A 15,037-nucleotide genomic window follows, 5' to 3' on the forward strand; every position below is an offset into this window, starting at 1 on the left:
ACAAAATCATGCACTTTTATAATTTAGGTGGATCAGGGAATTACAAGCAAAATTTGGTTTAAAAACCATCAAAACCATCTGAAAAAGTCATAAAGACACTGGAAAATGTGTTTCTGCATAATCTGCACCATTCTCACCTTGTTCTGCCTTATTTCATGACTAATCTTAAAAGTTTTAGTATTTTGGGCTTATTTTTATGAAATAGAGCTGGATGATAGTGTATAGAAAAACAGAAAAAGCAAGAAAGGAAAACCAGAATTGATTCCTAAATGTTACATTAGTTAAGTAGTTAGTTGCAAACTAATTGTAATGTTTCCTGTAAATTAAGCATTTATATGTTATTTCTGATGCTGAGAAGGTCTTTTTATGGTTAAAAAAATAGAGTATTTCCAAGGGACATCTCTAGCATGACTCCAATATCATGGTCTGTATTTGTTATACCAGCTGACCACAGAAGACAGCAATTTATGCCAAAACCTCACATAAATGGCCTTTCACAGACAAGATATCCCCCTTTTGAATTACAAAAATGGGAGCATTATATTGTTTTGGTTTGCTACAGTCCTTCCCCTAAGTTTTTTGAAGGCTTCAGAGGCTCAGTGGAATTTGACAGCTGGTATTTAGGCTTTTGTGGTTGCCGTTAATTGCTGCGCACCAGGGTGTACCCTCATCCCGCAGCCAGAACGGTTTGAGCAGAGGGCACAGAACCTTTCGCTGCTTGTTGCAGTGTACAGGAGTGGAACAGTGTGCCGTGTGCACAAGTACACATGTTTAGAGCAAAGATTTTGTTTCAAAATGCTTACTATGACCAAAACCTGGCAGCTTAAAAAGATGTTCTTCTATGTAGTCAACAGGTTCTTAGACCTCTAAACCAAGGGCTAACTGCAAATTACATAAACATAAGTTATTGAGCAAATCCTGCTCATTAATAACTGTTAACTTGCATCACAGTTTTGTTTAAAACCTTGTGTATTCCTGCAAGCTCTCCCCACTTCACTTGCCTGCACAGAAATTATTTGCAGGCTGGTTTTGCCAAGGTTCACTTCAGGGTGAGCATTTGATTGTTGCTTTCTTTAAGCGTGCAGACCTTCAAAGGTTATGGATGTGACTAACTGTATTCATGTTAGGTATCCCATTGACCTCAACTACAATAGAGGTTACCCCATTGCAAGATCAAGTAAAGAAAATCCTTCTGTGTATATAGATATATTAAGAAAAAAAAAGAAAAAAAAAAGAAAAAAAAAGAAAAAAAAAGTAAAATTAGAAAATTAAAATAAACCATGTCTATTTTGCAATGGAAAATCCACTAACAAAAATACTTCCACAGGCAGGTAAAAATAGAAATGTGAAATACTCAGTTTTTCCATCAGTCTCTTAAGTAACAGGCAGTGCTATTGTTACACTGTTGTTTCTCTTGTTAATTGCACTACTATTTTGGAAAGCTCACAATGCTGACTTACAAGGAAAGTTATAAGGAATTATGAGGAAAACTCACTATGTAAATAGACATTTATCATTGTCCAAAATAACTGACCGGTTTTTACATGCTGGTAATTTTTGTAGTTTCAGGAACCATTTGTTTTCTTTTCCTCCCCTGAAAACAGAAGTTTACTCCACTTCCCCCTCTCACACACACATATACAGGACCAGCAAAACTCAGTAATTTTCCACTGGCACAACGGTCTTTCAGCGTCTGCCATCTGCTGTGCTGGCAGGACCCACAAGAGGAGTAGCAGCGGCAAGTCAGGAACTGTAACATCATGTTGTGAATATTCATACACTTCTCATTGTCACAGATGGTCCTCATCGTCTCTGGGACCAACCTTGCTTCCCCCAGCTTCCCTTTGACAGCTTTACAGGAGGGGAGCAGGCAGAAGCAAGATACTGAAATCAAAGCTCCAACATCAAAAAAAAACAGTTGAAATCAGTCACCACTCCCCTTAGGATGTTAGGGGTGGTGGTAGCTCCACCACTCCCCTTTACTGCTGGTGTCTATAAAGATTTGTAAAGACTTCTGCTCTGGGAAGAGTGCTTTAGTGAAATACTGCTTTTCTAGATCTATAATCAGTTTATTTTGAATTTACTTATCATAATATATAGTGTTTTTTTTCCCTTGTGCTAATTCTTTTGCTGGGTCGTATATCTATGCTTTCAACACTGCAACATGGTAAACGGGAGTGCACAACTTCATTACTGCAGGCTACAAATGTGGAAATGGTTTGGCTATCACAGAGAGCTGCCCCTCCATAAAGCACTCTTGCATTGCATCCGAGTTAAAATGTGCTAATTTTAGGCTTCTGCTATTTCACACCTACCAAAACTAATGCTTCTGAAAACCGCTCAGCAGGTAGGTCCATGGTGAATTTCCTGGCTCAGGATGAAGGCAAAGGGAACACATAGATCCACTTGCAGGACCAAGGTCCTGAGTTCGTAAGGTGTCTGGGAAATAAATCTGTTTTAGTGCACTCAACTCTCATTGCCCTGTTGTCACTGTATACTTAGGTAAAATAAATTTAATGAGGTAAAATAAACAAAATGTGGTTGCCAAGTAAGTCTGGGTCACAGCAACCACCCACAAGTCACAACACTAGTGCGAACATCCACCAGCTCCCACGTGCTGGGCGGTGAGTGGCAGCACACAGTGCCAGTGAATGTCATCCTTCCGATCCCAGCTCAGGCTTGCCCTCTGCGCCACTGGCTTTACCAGCAACCCGCATCGCGGGATGACAGTTTTCCTCACAGGCGCTGCTGCTCCTCGCACAGCCAAAGCAGGGTTTCGCTTGCATGCCATGTGCGCCATCACCCTTCCCCTCGTACTTGTGCGCTGGGGCTTTAAATACACCCTGCCGGGGCACCGAGGGGGCCGTTCCCCGGGTCCCCGCTGCCCGTGAGGGGCTGTGGCCGGGCCTGCCGGGGCCGTGACAGGGCAGCGGGGCCGGCTGGCTCCGCGCGGGTACCGGCAGCAGCCAATGGCGGCCCCGTTCGGCGGCGCCGGGCTCTCGCGAGAGCCGCCGGTAGCCAGCCCTCTGCCGGGGCCCTCCCGCCGCCCTGCTCCTCCTGTCATTAGCGCGGAGGACGGGGCCGTGCTCGCACCCGCTGCGGGAGGCGAGCGCGGAGGAGGCGGAGGGCGGCGGCGGCGGCGCAGAGAGGTGAGTGCCGCGGGCAGCCCGCCGCCCCGGGGGGCGCCCCTCAGCCCGGCCCACTCCTCACCCCCTTGCACTGGGTGGCGGTGGGGAGGTGAGACCCTGACAACAGCGACGCGAAATCCCCCTCAGCCTCCCCATCGCGGTTCGCCGCCCCCCCCCGGCGTGAGGCAGCAGGAGCAGCCATCGCCGCCGAGACGGAGGGAGGGACGAAGGTAGGAAGGGAGGACGGCAGCTGCCCCTCAGCCCGCGACTCCCTCGGGGACCGCCGCCGAGTTCCCCCCCACACCTTCTCCTCCCGTCCCCCCCCAACCGCCACCACCGGGGGCACGCGGGCGGTGGTTGGGCGCCGAGAGGCCGTTGGGGGGGGGGGGGGGGCAGCCGGTGGGCGCTGAGGGATTCACCGGCGGCTTCGGGCGTGAGGGTGCCCTGCCTTCTGTGGAAATAAATACATACTAATGGGTTTAGCTCTGTAATTAGCTCTTAAAAAAAAAAAAAAAGGAAAAAAAAATCCTCAATAGTTTTTGCTTGCTCTGCTGGACAAATCCAAAATCCAAAACCTGCTTTTGTAGTTGAAGGAGTTTGGTATCGGGACCATAATTTGACGGTTTCAGCTTGTGCTCTGTGTTTGCAATGGCTTCAGATAAAACTTAAATGCTAAGAAGCATGAGGTGTCTCTCGTTCTTGCCTTTTTCTTTGTTAACGTTTTGGGTTAGAATGACAGGGCTCACCTGCACGCTGAAAGGGTGCCCCCGCCGATATCACACACCTGATTCCCTGCTGTGAAATCCAGACCCTTGATGTAGCCCCGGAATGAAAAGCAATGCTGAAGTTTGACTTAAAGTTTCTTCTCAGATGATTGTTGAGTATATTTGTGTTGTTCAACTTTTACTTGTCCGTTGCTGTAGAGCGATGAAATGTATTTTTAAGACCAGAAATGTTGGGTTTTGTCACATACGATGATTCAGTGTTTTGATTACAGTTTTCCCAAGTCCCTTGAAGTAGAAGGCTCTTGTTTGCGAGTGGATATAACACTAATAAATGTCCCTAATTCGTTGGGCACATTCTATCAAATATGCCAAAACATAAACCGTCTTCAAGACCTCTGTCTTCATTCCTTCTTCTTTAGGAACTCAACGGTGCAACAGTATCAGTTGTAGTGTTACCCGGAGCAGTTAACTGCAATACTTGCAAACAATCCAAGGTGCTCCTGTAGGTGCTAAGCAGTGGTCAGGCTCATTGTAGCTGGGAAATATTATTGTATCCAGTAAAACTGATGTATTTTTATCTTCTGGGCTGTACGTAGTTGAGTTCTCCTCTTATAAAAAGGTGTCTTGAATTCCAAAAAGGTAGCTTTGCATAGTTCTGTGAAATCAGAGCTTAGTTTTTCACCTTGAACATGGCGTAATGTATGTTCAATTTTAAATATTGTTGGTTAACAGAAAAAAAGCATCTACAATTAGGCATTTTGCCTCTAATATTTCAAGGGAAAAGAAACCACCAAACCGCTAGCTAAACAGAATACAAAATAATGAAATATTTATAGCATAGTGGACAGGTATTGTGCTGCATTTCTGCCTAATTTGCAGAAAGTTAGTCTTTCTAAAGAAAAGAAAAAAAAAAAACCACACCCACTCATTAAGCTGTAGTGGACTTGGACCAGGACCCCATACTCTCCGTGCACAATGAGAAAACACTGAACTTGATTGATCAGTAACTTTGTTTTTTTGTTGTTGTTTGAACTACCTGCTGTGATTTAGGATCTCCCTTGAATCTTTGAGTGACCACAAGGAGGTTAGTGTTGTGGGTTTTGTCCACTGCCTGACTAGGCAGTGGTTTTGTGTTTTTAAACCTTATCTTCTCCCATAAACTCAATTTTCACTCAGTTCCCATCTAATAAAAATTCTCACACCAACAGGTTGGAGCAGGGGATTAATTAAAATGTAAAGCCAATTGATAAGCTTTGATATTTGTATTCTAAGAAGAGTTGCACGGTAGGCATGAAAATTACAAAGACAAGAATTAGTTCTCTGAATACAGTATTCATCAGCACAAAGACTAAGCCGATATTATGTGGCAAATGGTCTGCTTTGAGTCCACTGGAAAGAGGCTTTATGTGTCTTAGGTAATGAGAGTGGACATAAATCAAACACAGTATTGTCCCCAAGATCATTTTATAGTGTTCCCAGCTCACTTCAACATATAGTTGCATTTAGGGCTAACTTGTCAGCCGTAGTAATTACATTACCTTAGCAGAAAAACGTGGGTTTGGTAAATAACCAAAGTTTAATTCTTCGGGTACATTGATGCGGGCTTTTTCAAAGTCTGGAGCCTTAATAACTACTGAGAACACTTAATTGTTGTATAAACAGTGGGGGTAACCAAATCTAACACTAGGGGGTGTGAACTCGGAGAGGAGTTATCTTGTGTCTGGTCTGAATTTGTACGGTGAACTGGATGCAAGGCGAAGGGTCTGTTTTGGAAGGATCAGATGGTGGTCCTTGACAGATGCAGAAGAGTAAACTTGGTTGTTGAATTGGTACAAAAAGTGCTGTAGCTCTGTAGTCTAATGCTACAGAGTAACTTCTGTCAGTCCACTGCATCTGCATGAGGAAGCAGTAGAACATTTTTTCTTTGACAACAATAAAACTACAACAGGAGCTAGAAGCTAGAAGGAATTTATCAGGAAGAATTTATTTTCCTTGTCGTAAATTTGATCAGCATGGAGAGCATTAAAATGGACAATCATTAATACTGTCTTTTACATTTGGAATCAGGCCACTTCGTGAGGCTTGCATTTATATTTCACCAAATACTTCATAGAGACTGAAGAAAAAACAAATTGAGAAATAATGTTAATCTATGCAATCTATTCAGTCGTCTGGCTTTCTGATCTCTCAGTGATTTTGTGTTCTGGTTTGAACTGTGACTTTAGTACTCAGTTTGTGATGTATATTCTTAGTATACCTACAAATAAACTTGCAGTTTGTTAGCTGAAATAGTTTTATTTGAACTGTAACTGAGTAGAATATGATGAAGAAAGCAGACACCTAGAATTTTAATGTAATAAACATGCTTCAGAAAGCTTGTGTGAGATCTTGATTTTCAAGGGGAGAGTTGCTTTCTGTATATTTACTAGGAAAAGGAAACAGTGATGGACTTCAAACGGTAGGCTGGGTTTACAGGAATTCACAATAGCAGGAATCTCATGAAGCTATAAAACCAGATACTGCTAGTCACCTTTCAACAAAGAACAGGCACTATGAAGTAATAGTTCGGTACAAACAGATCAAGTTCATCTGAAGGTATGAGCGAGTGCCCTGAAACTTACTGCAATGGAAGAAAGGGAACAGACAAAAGAAAGCGGCTGGCCAGGTGTGGCTTGCCTCACTGGGGGAGCTGAGTGTGCCCAGGTCTGCCCTGTGGGAGGGGGGCTCATTGCTGTGGTAGCTTTGCTTCTGCCATGCATGCAAACGTTGACTGTGCTGGCACTGCTAATAGTCTAGGCACTGGGAAGGGGTTACTGGATAAAAAGGACCTTTTTATCTTCTCTACTTCCCCCCCCCCCCCCCCCCCCAGGATGAGTAGAGCTGAAGCTAATGCTGAGAAAGGCCTGACACAACTGCTGTGTAACACAAGAACAGCTATAGCTCCTTCTGCTAGAAGTCCTTGGTATTATTATGAGCACACTAGTAAAGAAATGAACTTGCTTCTAGCTGAACAGATAGGAAAGTATCTTTTGGAATTTAAGTGTCTGCAGGAGAGCTGCTTTCTACCAGCTCACCAGTGTGCAGGTTACCTAGCCACAGAACTGCCTTTTAGGTTTCCATCTATCACAACTGAGCACCCAGGAGAGGATGCAGATGTGGCTACTTTATTTCCCCATGAAGAACAATCTCTGGCTAACTAGCTATGTGTGAGCCAGAATGTGGGGAGAGGCAGGAGTAGCTCTCAGGTGTAAATATTCGCCTTCTTCCCATGGGAAGAGAAAAAATCCCCATTTTCCAGTTTATCCAGGTAAAAATAGCAGCCCTTAGTCCAGTAGCAATAGGCTCCCTTTTTCATGCTTCTTGTATTGGAAAAGAGCTTTTATCACAGACACTTCTTAAAACTTGTTTTAATTATTTTTTACAATGAGTAGTTGCATAAAGTGTTTCCTGCCCTTCCCTCTTGCTGGTGCCTTGTAAGGGAGGTAACCAGAATGCCAGCCAAATGTCAGCCTGATGATGAAAGAATAGTTCCACTTAAAATGTCACTAATTTTTAGTATGGTGAGTCCTGTATGAAGGGGATAGCTTACATTAGTAGCTTCACAGATAAATGTTGCACTGTATTTTACTTAGGCAGCTGTTATTTCTTGAAGTTAAAGATAACTAGATTCTTCTGTTTTGTGGTATTTAGCATTTGGCAGACCAGCAAAGGAGGACAAATTCAATCACAAGCTATGCATTTAATAGGAGTACCTGCTTTTACAAACTACAGAAACAGAATACAGAGAACAAAGTCTGTGTTTAACAATAGTTAAAAATACAGTTTTACAAGTACATACGGAACTGTAAGGAGATTTTGTTCCGCATAAGAGCTTCTCTGCGGGAATGAAAGACCTGGCTTTTACCAACATGTAACAGCCAACTGTTGAAGCGCATTCCTGTTCAGTGGAGTAATGGCGTTTGGTTAGCAGGTACTTGTGTAGCAAATGCACTCGGTAAGACTTATCTACAAAGTAAGGCGTTCTTACAGTGGAGTTTGTACTGTGCCATCTCTTGGAAAGCACTGAGTGCCTCCCAGTGAATTCTGATTTTCAAGATTAGGTGAAAGGAATTTTATTGCTGCTGGTAGCATTAACATATGTCTTTCTCACTTGATTTTGTTGGATTTGTTTGTGCTCAGTTAGTCTACTGAAGTGGTAAAGTACTCTGGTTAACAGCTGAGTTGATACTCTCCATGACCGATTTGCCATGTTTTGCTTCTGTAAATTGAAGGTTTTGCTGTGCCTAAAGAAAACTTCTGCTAAATCACGCTGTCTGCTTATAGTTGAAAATAATTTATTTCCTTTATTTTTTGAAATTAGTTACAGCATGGATCTTGGCTTCTGCAAATGCTATAGGAAAGGCATGAAGTCTGATTTCAAAATACAGGGGAGGAAATATTGACAGTTAAGTTTATGGAAGAAAATAAAACGTGAACATATTGCAAACTGAGCTTTTGGTAAAGTCTTATTGCATAGTTCTGCCCCAATCTTAATAGGCACGGTTAATCATTACATCAAAAGATACCATGGGCAGAGAAGCAAGGTTTATTTAAACAGAAGTTCTTCATGAATTCAGATCTCAAATATCTAGTGAGCAAATAGTGTAGATGATCATTTTCTATTGAAATGTTTTAGATGGGTTCTTCTGTGCTTGATTTTTGATGGGGACTCTTTTCTATCTTGTCCTGTTTATCTTCTCATTTAACAGAAAATGAGAGTTCACATAAAATACGTATGATGTACTCACTTATGTGCCGGATTTGGTGACTTTGCTGCTCAGTTGCATAAGTCGCAGTTAGAACCACATTATGGTTTGGGTTGGAAGGGACCCTAAAGACCATCCGGTTCCAACCCCCTTGCCATGGGCAGGGTCAGCTCCCACCAGACCAGGTTGCCCAAAGCCGCATCCAGCCTGGCCTTGAACACTTCCATGGATGGGGCATCCACAGCTTCTCTGGGCAGCCTGTGCCAGTCAGTGCCTTGCTACACTCTGAGTGAATAATTTCTTCCTAGTATCTAAACCTAATGTCTAAACCTACCCTCTTTTAGTTTAAAGCAGTTACTCCTTGTCCTATCACTATGCACACAAGAGTGCTTCTCCATCTTTCCTGTAGGCCCCCTTTAGGTACTGGAAGATCCCTAAAAGATCAGAGCCTTCTCTTCACCAGGCTGAACACCCCCCACTCCCTCAGCCTTTCTTCACAGGAGAGGTGCTGCAGCCCTTTGATCATCCTTGTGGCCCTCCTCTGGACTCACTTCAACAGGTCCACATCCTTCTTGTGCTGGGGGCCCCAGAGCTGAACGCAGCACTACAGGTGGGGTCTCATGAGAGCAGAGCAGAGGGGGAGAATCACCTCCCTCGTCCTGCTGGCCATGCTGTATTTGTGCTTGGGACTGCCCCAGCCCAGGTGCAGGACCTTGCACTTGGCCTTGTTGAACCTCAAGAGGTTCACACAGGCCCACCTCACAGGCCTGTCCAGGTCCCTCTGGATAGCATCCCTTCCCTTCAGAGTGTCAACTGCACCTCACACCTTGGTGTCATCAGCAGACTTGCTGAGAGTGCATTTGATTTCACTGACCATGGCACCGACAAAGATGTTGAACAACGCTGGTCCCAGTACTGACCCCTGAGAAATGCCACTTGTCACTGGTCTCCACTTGGACAGTGAGCCATTGACTACAACTCTGAGTGCAACCATCCAATTCCTTACCCATCGAGTGGTCCACATCTTTCCAACTTAGAGGCAAGGTTATCATGGGGGACAGTGTCAAATGCTTTGCATAAGTCCAGGTAGATTACATCAATTGCTATTCCCTTAAAATTAAAAACTTTGTAAACCTTTTTTTTTTCTTTATAAAAGATTGAAATATTTTAAAAACACCTGGAATAATCTCCTGTAAATTGTTTATGCTTTGAATTATTCCTAATAGAAACTGAGTGAGCCAGAAGTCAGAGAAAATGACACTAAGTGGAGTAGAAAATCTATAGAGCAGAGACTTTCTCTGAAGTGTTTGAAAAGCACAAAGTGCCGAACATGGACGTTACATCAAACACATTTAGTGATGAGAGGGTAGGGGAATCTTCATGGGGGAAAATAACTACGTGTATGTAGTGCAAAGCATGAGTATAATTGACCTTTAATATCTGCTTAGAAGAGACATGTATGAAACTGAAGTCAAAGAAAGGTCCTCCTTGTATCACTCATCTGAATCTGACTGCTATTGCTATTGCCGAGGTTGAGTTATGCAAGCCATGGAGCAGTTAGACAGCTACAGAAGCTGAGGCTGTGGTTATCAAGTTCAGGCAACTGTGGTCTGTTGTCAACCCACAACACACTTGGAGACTGTCATATGCCTTTGATTTAAAGAACAACCAAAATCCCCAAACCCCAAACTTCCTGTCCTACTGACCACTCACACACTGCTGATGATGCCTGTGGACCATGGTTTGGAAATCCCTAAGTTATGATGAACAGTGGTGTTAAGTATACTTATCTTCAGAAATAGTTTCAGGTAAGAAAATGAATTACAGGTGATCTACCTTCTCTAAAAGGTTGTGGTAAGCAATCTTGTCTCTGCTGCCAGATTGAGCTTAAGGGGTTCTACATTCTTTTTTGTCCTTACGCTCCTATTTGTGCAGCCAAAGCCTGTGCTTTAATGTAAGTACTCAATGGGAAATGGTGGCATTATGGTTAGAAATAGTTGATTTAAGAAAAAAAACTGAGAAGGGTAACTTTTTGTTTGAAGGGAGAGAAAGATCTAGAAAAACAACAGGTAACTTCTGCTCTGGTGCCTAGAGCACCTCTCACTCTCCTTCTTCACTGACCTTCATGCCTGCAAGGCTGTTCCTCACTCCTCTCTCTCTCCTAGCTGCTGTGTAGCAGCAGTTTTTGTTTTTTCCTTTTCTTAAATATGCTCTCACAGAGGCACAAACAACATCACTTACAGTGGGGCCCTTACCTAACATGGGGCAGCTTCTAGATCCTTCTCACAAAAGCCACCCCTATAGCCCCCTGCTACCAAAACCTTGCCATGTAAACACACTACAAGAGAAGATACCCTTTCTGAACACGCCCTGACTTATGCCACTGATCTCAGCTGCTGCTCACAGTTTATTCTGCCAGCAGCAGGGCTGCAGCACAACTTTGCTGAATACTTTGGAACTAGTGAAGTGGTTCCTCGGAGGCTGCCAGAAATGCTTCTGCTTTGATGCCTGGCTATAGTGAATAAATATGCTTGCATATTATCCAGTTTAAAAAAAAAACAAAACAAAAAAAAAAAAACAGCCTGCTCTGTAAAATAATCTTTACAGTCAAAACCAGCTTTTAGGGGGAAAAAACACCAAAGATATGCATCCATTTTTTCATGCATAGTATAGATCATTTCATTTGAAAGGATTTAAAGAGTAGTGGAAATTCAAAAATTGAAAAAGGAAGTAATTATAAGGTAAATGGGAGGGAAATGGTTATACTTTAATAAAGATAAGTAATTTTAGCTCATGTTCCCTCTCTTCTTATCAAACCAGCAGTAAAATTGAGGAAGACAGTTTCAGTTGTTAGTGTCCAGTCTCAGTTTCCAATTTTGGTCCCCAGGTGTAGGATGAGCTTGTGTGGAGGAGTGAAGGCTGCAAGAGAAGAACTAATACAACAGTTTCCATTAGATTATTTCTTTTTATTGTTCTCTGCATTTTTTTCATGTAGAAGCTCACTTCTGAGTCTAGTCATATTTGATAGTATCTTTCTTATTTCTGTTTGACTGTAATTTCCTCAGCCTGAGAAACACACGCTAAATATATTTTCTTGGTTCTTTTGCCTAAGTGCTTTCAAGCAGTCACATGATCTTTAAAGAACGGTGCCATATGGAGTAAGAGGGTAAACTTCTATGTTCTTATTTAGGGCATAACAGAGCAGTAGTTAATGCGCTACTGTCTGTTGGTAGCGAATCTGTCTGCGTGCAGCTGAAGACTGTAGCTGCATGATGAAATTTTCTTCTCTCCATGTGGAATCTAAGTGCTTTCCCTCCTGGCTATCAAAGCAAGGCTGCATTTTACTGGAAGACGGTGGTTAAGTAAGATCAGCCCTCCTCACTTCTCTTTGAATTGTAAAGTAAATCGTCTCCACGTATTGCAAACTAATAAACCACAGTAAGAGCAGTGCAGAATAAATCCCGTATTTGTCTTGGATGGAAGGCCAGACTTCTGTCTGGAACGTTTGAATCTGTGCTTAGGATGCAGCTTCCTTCTGTTCAAGGGTGGTGATCATCTTGTCAACAAAAGCATCTGATTTACAAAGTGAAGTCACAGAAGTAGGCTCCTATCATATATGTACATCCAGCAAGGGAAATAGGGGATTTCTTGCTTGTGGTTTAACAAATGCTGCACCTGCTTATGCTTGTTCCCCATCTTTTATGTGACTACATCAGGAATGTAGTTTGTGTTTGATCAAGAGTGCAGGACTAGGTGAAGTTTTAGCTAACCCTACTTTTTACAGAGATGCCACACTGAATGCATTCTAATGGCTTTCCAGATCAAGGGTATCAAAATTAATATTTGCTAATGACAAATGCATCAATAAACACAAGTTTCTTTTTAACTTCAGGATTTTTTGCTTTCTTAGTCAATGCTACTTCTAAGCAAGAACCTTCCATGGTTGATGTGAAGCTAAATCCATTTCCCATACTGGATTTGGTGGCATGATTCTCATCAACTTTGAGGGAGAGAGGACTGACAAAGGATAATCCAGCCTCTGTTCTGGATGCCAGGGATGTTTTGAAGTGATGGGCAGAGGTATAATACAGGAACATGCCAGGATCTCCTTATAAGTGCTTTTTCAATGCTGAAAGATCTGGTGCTCTTTGAGGTACTGACCACATTTGACCCTGCATACTTAATGGGCATAATTCAATCAGTTCAGCAGCTGTTTACAGAGCACCAAAATTCAGAAAGCTTTCATCGTCGTTGAATGAAATGCATTATTTTCTCTGAACTGGCACCTCTAAATTTACAAAGCAGCCCCAGTACCCTAATATTAACTGTGTTTACATTCAATTACTTTGTCATCTGAATGCAACAGAGTTCAAATCAGTTACAAATCAGTTACTGGCTGATTTTTTTTAATTTTTTTATTTTTTTCAAAACTATTGCTCTGAATTCTAGCAAAGTTAATTCACTGGGATTTATATGATGCTTTCCAGGGGCATGGGGCTTTATTACAGGAAATTAAGATAGATGTTTGTGATCAAAGCATTTGATCCTGTACTGTTTGTGTCCTCTTAAAATTACTCTTATAGGAGTTTACAGTACTGTATGTTTTTCTGAGTGCTCTAAGTTTGGATTGTTTGCTTCATGCCCCCTTTCTGACAGGAGACTAGGCCAAAATTCATAATGGCGTGTACCCTTGGAATTTATCTGTTTACTCAAGGAGAGACTATATTTGTATGTTAAATTTTCTTAAAGAAAAATACGTGGGAGCTGTTAAACTTGTGTTGGCTCTGGAAACGAGAAATGCAATTAGCATGTGGGATGAGAATATTGCTGTCTGGCCTTCCTTTTTCGTGGCTGTAGTATGATGAAAGTCAGCAGGTCTTGTTTTTTTTTTTCTGACTGTGAAAGCGTGGGTTTATTTATATTTCTTAAAGAAATTATTAGCTTACTAGATAAAAGACCCTGAGATACTTTCACAAAAGATGCTTAGTAAAAGCAATTTTTGTTTTGAGGGAACGTGCTATTTTGAGAGAGGATAACTTTTTTCCTACCTTATTCAGTCCTTGGCCTTTAAAATGGTATCAACAAAGGAAGTGTCTCTTACAGATGCTTTTCTGATATGGTTCCTAATTTATTGAGAGCTGGACACAAATCCATTGACTCATTTCACGTAAGCTACCAAAGAGCTACTTCCAGTTATTGCCTGGACCAGGTCATAGAGCTGAAAAATGCCATCTCTGACTGCCAGCCATGCTTCACGAGAAACATAACAAACATGCATTACAAATATTTCAACATTATAATTCAGCCTTTGAAGTTTTGGCACTTATTTGGCAAATGTCTCCAAAGAGATATTTTTATCAAACTCTGTATAGACAGCTTCAGATCTTTGTCATTTTTCTTTGTAGAGAATATTTTTGCTTTCTGTGAGGTGTCCAGAATTAAAGGATATAAAAATGACAAGATGCCCAAACCACAGTTGGATTCTAGGTCTCTTAGGTTTGTTGGGAGCTGGGTGTATCTGCAGTAGAGACACTTGCTCAGTCTTCCTCTGCTGCTCTGTGGTAGAGGGTGGGGATAGGGCAGGGAGGCAATCTAATTTGTTTGCTTCATTTTGGCCCTTAGAACATATTTTAACTGTAAGTCATGCCCATTTGCTGCTGTTTGGTTGCTGGGTTTCTGAAAGTGTTTGATAAACCAGTTATGGATGCGGCCGACAGTTACAGCCTTTTGAGAGGATCAGGAGAAGCAAATTGATGAATTTAAAGATTAATTCCAGGTACCATTACCACACAGAGGGCTGGCATTGTATCAGCTGCCAGGCAGGATTCATCTGCCGGTTGAGTGCTTAAAAGTTGCATATCCAAGCCAGTTAGTCATCCTAGCCTACCTCTGTAGGCAGTGGAGATGAAAGCAGACCTTTCAGAAGGGGATTCCTCTGAGCTGCCTTAGGAGATGTTTGCTTGTGGAGGTGACTGTTTTAACACCCTGCCATTAGAGCTGTTAGAACGAAGGCTATCATGCTTGTAGTCATCTTCTCCTGAAAAACAAGGCCCAAGAGGCCCTGCAGTTATGCAGCCCTGGATATGCTCCTGACTGCTTCGTGAATGTGACTGCTGAGTAATATCCTATAGCAGCTGAAATTTCAACAGTTATAGAATCTCCTGGTCTCACCTTGGTAAAACATCCCTGTAGGTACATGTGAAAACTTGTGAATTCAGATTCCTTTTGTTTTGCCAACAGCGTAGTCAGAATATGTTTGTTTTTCTCCAGAATGTACTTCCTCCACAGCAGCTGCAAAAGCCCCAGAGCCCAGTGCAAACACATGCGTAAGCAGGCACAGCACCTCTGCAGTTGCACCTCTGAAAAACCTGGGGCTCAGGTCAAATGAGCTTTGTTCTCAGACTTTTTTTTCCTGTTTCATTGTGTAGTTCTACTTTTT

General features: G+C 42.3%; 1 protein-coding gene across 1 annotated transcript in view; it reads left to right on the forward strand.

Annotated features, from left to right (window-relative positions):
- The first annotated feature begins 2,982 nt into the window (after window positions 1–2,982).
- Window positions 2,983–15,037, forward strand: part of STK38L (serine/threonine kinase 38 like) — a 48,005-nt gene continuing 35,950 nt past the window's right edge. The window contains exon 1 of the mRNA XM_068656204.1: window positions 2,983–3,149. The gene's annotated coding sequence lies outside the window, so the exon portion shown is untranslated. The remainder of the gene's footprint in view (window positions 3,150–15,037) is intronic.

This window comes from Anas acuta, chromosome 1 (genome assembly GCF_963932015.1).
Source record: "Anas acuta chromosome 1, bAnaAcu1.1, whole genome shotgun sequence".
NCBI lineage: Eukaryota > Metazoa > Chordata > Aves > Anseriformes > Anatidae > Anas > Anas acuta.